Genomic DNA, 7,500 nt, shown 5'->3' with positions numbered 1-7,500 from the left:
GGTCTTCCGGGAGCCGGGGTAGACCTGGAATTCCGGGCGCCGGGGTAGGCCTGTTCCCCTGGAGCCGGGGTAGACCTGGTCTTCCGGGAGCCGGGGTAGACCTGGTCTTCCGGGAGCCGGGGTAGACCTGGAATTCCGGGCGCCGGGGTAGGCCTGTTCCCCTGGAGCCGGGGTAGACCTGGTGTTCCGGGAGCCGGGGTAGACCTGGTGTTCCGAGCGCCGGGGTAGACTTGGTGCACGGAAGCCTCGGGGTAGACCTGGTCTTCCGGGCGCCGGGGTAGACCTGGAATTCCGGGCGCCGGGGTAGGCCTGTTCCCCTGGAGCCGGGGTAGACCTGGTGTTCCGGGAGCCGGGGTAGACCTGGTGTTCCGAGCGCCGGGGTAGACTTGGTGCACGGAAGCCTCGGGGTAGACCTGGTCTTCCGGGCGCCGGGGTAGACCTGGAATTCCGGGCGCCGGGGTAGGCCTGTTCCCCTGGAGCCGGGGTAGACCTGGTGTTCCGGGAGCCGGGGTAGACCTGGTGTTCCGAGCGCCGGGGTAGACTTGGTGCACGGAAGCCTCGGGGTAGACCTGGTCTTCCGGGCGCCGGGGTAGACCTGGAATTCCGGGCGCCGGGGTAGGCCTGTTCCCCTGGAGCCGGGGTAGACCTGGTGTTCCGGGCGCCGGGGTAGACCTGGTGCACGGAAGCCTCGGGGTAGACCTGGTCTTCCGGGCGCCGGGGTAGACCTGGTGCACGGAAGCCTCGGGGTAGACCTGGTCTTCCGGGCGCCGGGGTAGACCTGGTCTTCCGGGAGCCGGGGTAGACCTGGAATTCCGGGCGCCGGGGTAGGCCTGTTCTCCTGGAGCCGGGGTAGACCTGGTCTTCCGGGAGCCGGGGTAGACCTGGAATTCCGGGCGCCGGGGTAGGCCTGTTCCCCTGGAGCCGGGGTAGACCTGGTGTTCCGGGAGCCGGGGTAGACCTGGTGCACGGAAGCCTCGGGGTAGACCTGGTCTTCCGGGAGCCGGGGTAGACCTGTCGTCCTACTCCGGGCCCGGCCTCCGGCCGCCCGGCTGCTGCGGCAGACCTGTCGCCCTGGTGTCCCGGGCGGACCTGCTGTCCCGCGCACGACCCACCCTCCGGCCGCCCGGCGCCGGTCTAGAGAGGGAAGGAGCCGGCCGTTGGGAGCCGGCAGCGCTCCCGCCTCCTCCGTGCCCAAAGCGACAGCGGCCCGGCTCCTGCCTCCGTCTCCGGATCCCTCACTGCCTTCAGCCGCTCGACCCCCCTCCCCCCCACCCCGCTGCCGTCCTGCCCCGGGCTCGGACGGGGCCAGGCCGGGCTGGAGCGTCAAGGAAAGAAGGCCGTCAAAGCAGAAGGCTGGGCGAGAGCCGAAGAGAAGGCTTCTCGGCAAAGGGGCCGCCTCTGCCGCGGGCCCCGGCCCTGCTGGCCGAAGGACCCGCCTTCCTCGGTGTCGGCCCGCTCCTGGCCCTCCCGCCGCTGCGGGTGTGCGAACCGGCCGAGGAGAGAGCGGGCGGGGGACGGCGACGGGGGTGGGGAAAGTAGTCTGCGAGCGGCGCCGGGGAGTCTGATGGGGCAGGGCGGGGCGCCCCCAACCGTCGATGGGCGGAGGCGGGGAAAGTCTTCAGGCGGGGCGCCCCCAACCGTCGATGGGCGGGCTCTGAGGGGGCGGCGTCGGATTGCGAGTGTGTGGAGCCGGCGTGTGTGTCACCGTGCCCCTCTCTCTCTGTCTCTCTCTCCCTCCCTTCCCCCCCCCGCCCCCCCGTCCCTCCCTCCCTCCCTCGCTTCCCTTGCGCGCTGGCCCCACTGAAATTCCGTTCGGCCGGGTAGGGCTGCGCGGCACCCCGGGCGGAGGGGGCTGCTGACGCTGCTTCGACGGCAGGCTGACGCAGGCTGCCTGTCAGCTTCGTCTGGGATCGCTCTGGGTACCAGAGGGAAAGAAATAAAGTTCGCCAAGAAAATTCCTTTTCCGGATCAGTTTCTTGCGCCGAGGGAACAGAAGAGTCGTTCTCTTCGAGAAGGGAGGAAAGGGGAAGCGCGGGAAATGAAACCCGAACCCCAAACCAGACCAAGGGGAACCAAGCCACAAAAAACAAAGGGATAACCCCGTAACTCCTAAAACAAACCCAGAAAACTCGAACCAAAAGTCCCGCAACGCACATTCCCCCACCCCCCACAAAAACCCACACCGAGCCCCCCCGCTCGCGCCCGCCCCCCCCACCCCCACCAGGCAAAAAAAGGTAAAGCCGGCCATTGAGAAACGCTCTACTACCCGGGTATGGGGAAATACCTCTTGCCATGGCCCCGGAATAGACTTTTCCTCCGGGCGCCGGGGTAGACCCGTTGTCCGGCCCCCCGGGCTACACCTGGTATCCCGGAGCCGGGGTAGACCTTGTACCCGGCGGCCGGGGTAGACCTGGTATCCCGGAGCCGGGGTAGACCTTGTACCCGGCGGCCGGGGTAGACCTGGTATCCCGGAGACGGGGTAGACCTTGTACCCGGCGGCCGGGGTAGACCTGGTATCCAGGAGCCGGGGTAGACCTTGTACCCGGCGGCCGGGGTAGACCTGGTATCCAGGAGACGTGGTATACCTTGTACCCGGCGGCCGGGGTAGACCTGGTATCCCGGAGCCGGGGTAGACCTTGTACCCGGCGGCCGGGGTAGACCTGGTATCCAGGAGCCGGGGTAGACCTTGTACCCGGCGGCCGGGGTAGACCTGGTATCCAGGAGACGGGGTAGACCTTGTACCCGGCGGCCGGGGTAGACCTGGTATCCAGGAGCCGGGGTAGACCTTGTACCCGGCGGCCGGGGTAGACCTGGTATCCCGGAGCCGGGGTAGACCTTGTACCCGGCGGCCGGGGTAGACCTGGTATCCAGGAACCGGGGTAGACCTTGTACCCGGCGGCCGGGGTAGACCTGGTATCCCGGAGACGGGGTAGACCTTGTACCCGGCGGCCGGGGTAGACCTGGTATCCCGGAGACGGGGTAGACCTTGTACCCGGCGGCCGGGGTAGACCTGGTATCCAGGAGCCGGGGTAGACCTTGTACCCGGCGGCCGGGGTAGACCTGGTATCCAGGAGACGTGGTATACCTTGTACCCGGCGGCCGGGGTAGACCTGGTATCCCGGAGCCGGGGTAGACCTTGTACCCGGCGGCCGGGGTAGACCTGGTATCCAGGAGCCGGGGTAGACCTTGTACCCGGCGGCCGGGGCAGACCTGGTATCCAGGAGCCGGGGTAGACCTTGTACCCGGCGGCCGGGGTAGACCTGGTATCCAGGAGCCGGGGTAGACCTTGTACCCGGCGGCCGGGGTAGACCTGGTATCCAGGAGACGGGGTAGACCTTGTACCCGGCGGCCGGGGTAGACCTGGTATCCCGGAGACGGGGTAGACCTTGTACCCGGCGGCCGGGGTAGACCTGGTATCCCGGAGACGGGGTAGACCTTGTACCCGGCGGCCGGGGTAGACCTGGTATCCCGGAGACGGGGTAGACCTTGTACCCGGCGGCCGGGGTAGACCTGGTATCCAGGAGACGGGGTAGACCTTGTACCCGGCGGCCGGGGTAGACCTGGTATCCCGGAGACGGGGTAGACCTTGTACCCGGCGGCCGGGGTAGACCTGGTATCCCGGAGCCGGGGTAGACCTTGTACCCGGCGGCCGGGGTAGACCTGGTATCCCGGAGCCGGGGTAGACCTTGTACCCGGCGGCCGGGGTAGACCTGGTATCCCGTAGACGGGGTAGACCTTGTACCCGGCGGCCGGAGTAGACCTGGTATCCAGGAGCCGGGGTAGACCTTGTACCCGGCGGCCGGGGTAGACCTGGTATCCAGGAGGCGGGGTAGACCTTGTACCCGGCGGCCGGGGTAGACCTGGTATCCAGGAGACGGGGTAGACCTTGTACCCGGCGGCCGGGGTAGACCTGGTATCCAGGAGACGGGGTAGACCTTGTACCCGGCGGCCGGGGTAGACCTGGTATCCCGGAGACGGGGTAGACCTTGTACCCGGCGGCCGGGGTAGACCTGGTATCCAGGAGCCGGGGTAGACCTTGTACCCGGCGGCCGGGGTAGACCTGGTATCCAGGAGACGGGGTAGACCTTGTACCCGGCGGCCGGGGTAGACCTGGTATCCAGGAGACGGGGTAGACCTTGTACCCGGCGGCCGGGGTAGACCTGGTATCCCGGAGCCGGGGTAGACCTTGTACCCGGCGGCCGGGGTAGCCCTGGTATCCCGGAGACGGGGTAGACCTTGTACCCGGCGGCCGGGGTAGACCTGGTATCCCGGAGCCGGGGTAGACCTTGTACCCGGCGGCCGGGGTAGACCTGGTATCCCGGAGACGGGGTAGACCTTGTACCCGGCGGCCGGGGTAGACCTGGTATCCCGGAGCCGGGGTAGACCTTGTACCCGGCGGCCGGGGTAGACCTGGTATCCCGGAGACGGGGTAGACCTTGTACCCGGCGGCCGGGGTAGACCTGGTACCCCGGAGACGGGGTAGACCTTGTACCCGGCGGCCGGGGTAGACCTGGTATCCAGGAGACGGGGTAGACCTTGTACCCGGCGGCCGGGGTAGACCTGGTATCCCGGAGCCGGGGTAGACCTTGTACCCGGCGGCCGGGGTAGACCTTGTACCCGGCGGCCGGGGTAGACCTGGTATCCCGGAGACGGGGTAGACCTTGTACCCGGCGGCCGTGGTAGACCTGGTATCCAGGAGACGGGGTAGACCTTGTACCCGGCGGCCGGGGTAGACCTGGTATCCCGGAGCCGGGGTAGACCTTGTACCCGGCGGCCGGGGTAGACCTGGTATCCCGGAGCCGGGGTAGACCTTGTACCCGGCGGCCGGGGTAGACCTGGTATCCCGGAGCCGGGGTAGACCTTGTACCCGGCGGCCGGGGTAGACCTGGTATCCCGGAGACGGGGTAGACCTTGTACCCGGCGGCCGGGGTAGACCTGGTATCCAGGAGCCGGGGTAGACCTTGTACCCGGCGGCCGGGGTAGACCTGGTATCCAGGAGCCGGGGTAGACCTTGTACCCGGCGGCCGGGGTAGACCTGGTATCCAGGAGACGGGGTAGACCTTGTACCCGGCGGCCGGGGTAGACCTGGTATCCCGGAGACGGGGTAGACCTTGTACCCGGCGGCCGGGGTAGACCTGGTATCCCGGAGACGGGGTAGACCTTGTACCCGGCGGCCGGGGTAGACCTGGTATCCAGGAGCCGGGGTAGACCTTGTACCCGGCGGCCGGGGTAGACCTGGTATCCAGGAGCCGGGGTAGACCTTGTACCCGGCGGCCGGGGTAGACCTGGTATCCCGGAGACGGGGTAGACCTTGTACCCGGCGGCCGGGGTAGACCTGGTATCCCGGAGCCGGGGTAGACCTGGTCTCCGTCCGCCCGGGTAGACCTGGTGTCGCGGCCGCCTGCGGAAGTTCACCAAGGGGTCGCTGTTCCAGGCTGCCTCCGGCTATGTCGACGTAGCGGTCGGCCTGCGCTGGCGCACCCTCCCGGTCGACTTCCACTCGTCTCCTTGGAGGCGTCGGCGGCCTTGGACTTATCTTTCCGTATATTGGGAGCGAGGTGACGGGCCGCGTCCCCGCAGGTTTCCAGGGTGCCTGCGTCGCAAGGCGGAGGATAGGGCGGCCGCGCCGCGCGGTCGTCGGGGCAGAGCGAGTGCCGCCTAGGCCGGGTGAGCCGCGTGGCTTGGTCCCGGTTCCCGTCCTGCCCAGGGCGCTCTTTCGGGGGGAGAGCTGCCCGAGAAGCCAGAGAGAAGAGAATGGGCAGTGTGAAGGGCCACCAGAGAGAGAGCCGAGAGCCGAGAGAGACGGCCCGAAAGACCGTGTCGAGAAGCCGCTCGCTGGCCGCAGCGAGGCGGTGAGAAGCCCCGCGTGTGTGTTGCTCCGCTCCGGTCGGCTGCCGTGCCGGCCCGGTTGAAGGGGGGGCGGCCCCCCTGGGACGATCGGTGGCAGGTGAGGCGGCGGCGCCTCGTCCCTTTTCCGCCTGGCCTTAAGCCGGGGCCCGCTCCGGCAGGCATTTTTCCGGCAGCCGGTCCGGTGGCAGTGGCCGGCAGCCGGGGGTCGACGCGGCCGGGCTTTTTTTTTCCCCGGCCCTCGCCCGAGAGCCTCCTCCCCGAGCAAGGCCCGGCCAGCCCGCCGCGGTGGCGGCGCCCGGTTCCCCCGCTCCCGACCTGTTTGCCAGCGTGTCCGTGTCGGAAGGGCAGCGGTGGGGCGCGCGGCCTGGCCTCGGCATTCGCCGCGTGGCCGGAGGGGCTCGGTGACGGCGGTCGCCCGATGAGCCGTGGAGCCGGGGTGGCGGCACCCCGTCCCACCGGCGCGTGCTGTTGAAGTCACCCCCTTCCTCGGCCTTAAGCCGGGGACCCGCCTTGCGGGCGGGCTGTTTTTTTCGCGGGCAGAGAGGGGCCGGCCGCGGTGGCCGGCCCGCCCTAGCACGGACCGAAGCCCCCGGCAGAGAGCAACCCCCGGAAGGTCGCGGGCGAGGCGGCGGCGCCTCGCCCTTCCTCGGTCGTGGCGACCGAGCCCGCTTCTGCCCCGGGTGGTCCGTTGCTATTTTTTCAAGGGCGTGTGCGGGTGCTGTGGGGGGCCCCGCCCGCCCGGCCTCCGATGGCCTTTTCCTCTCGCGGCCCTAAGCCGCGGCACCGAGAAGCGTGCGGGCCCACGAAAGCCGAGGTTGTGTGGAGCCGGGGGGCCGAGCGAGCCCCGAGCCGAGCGATGCCGGTGGGTTTCGAAGGGGGGGGGGCAGCGAGAAGGCGGCGCGCGCCTCGCCCCCCCCCGGGCCCCCGGCGCCCGTGGTTAGCACGGGTCCTTGTGGGCCGCGCACGCCATGTGCCTTTTTTTTTTTTTTTTTTTTTTCCGTTGATCGGTGCCGTACCCCGGCTTTTCCGAAGGGGAGAGAAAGAGAGGCCGAGAGAGAGAGAGAGAGAGAGAGCGCGCCAGCCGCGGGGCGGGCGAAAGCCGGTGGCACCTTTCTCGAACGCTCGGACGGGTTCCCTGGGCAGAAAAGGGTGAAGGCCATCCCCACCCCGGCCCGGCGGTCCCGTCCTTCCGTCGTCCGGCCAGGAGAGCCGTTGTCCGCGGGCGGGTGGCGGCACCCCCCCGGTCTACCCTGTGCCGGGACCGATCCGCGAGCGGATCGGTCCGGGGACGCGTGTCCCCGCTCGCACGCGCGCGGAGCCCCCAAGCCCGTCCGCTCTCGGCCCAGCCGCACCCGTGGCGGCGCCGGCCGGTGGGGCGTGCGCCTTGGTGGGCTGCCGTGGGGCCGTGGTGTGCGTTGCACGCTTTCGGCCGGGCGGTTCCGCGGCTGCTGGGGCTTTGCCTCTGCGCTCCGCTGCCTCCTCTGCCCTCGTGCAGCCGCGTCCGCCCCGATCGATGAGGCTTTTCGGGTCGCGTCGGAGAGGGCCCCCGGCCGGCCGGGCTTTCTTCCGGGGCTTCTCTGTCATGGGGAAGCCCACGGCGGGGGTCCGGTGTTCGGGCCGGGCGGTCTCTTCTCCGATTCGCTCCCCGTC

The sequence above is a fragment of the Lonchura striata genome, chromosome 21 (genome assembly GCF_046129695.1).
Source record: "Lonchura striata isolate bLonStr1 chromosome 21, bLonStr1.mat, whole genome shotgun sequence".
Taxonomy (NCBI): Eukaryota; Metazoa; Chordata; class Aves; order Passeriformes; family Estrildidae; genus Lonchura; species Lonchura striata.
This window is presented reverse-complemented; position numbering follows the sequence as displayed.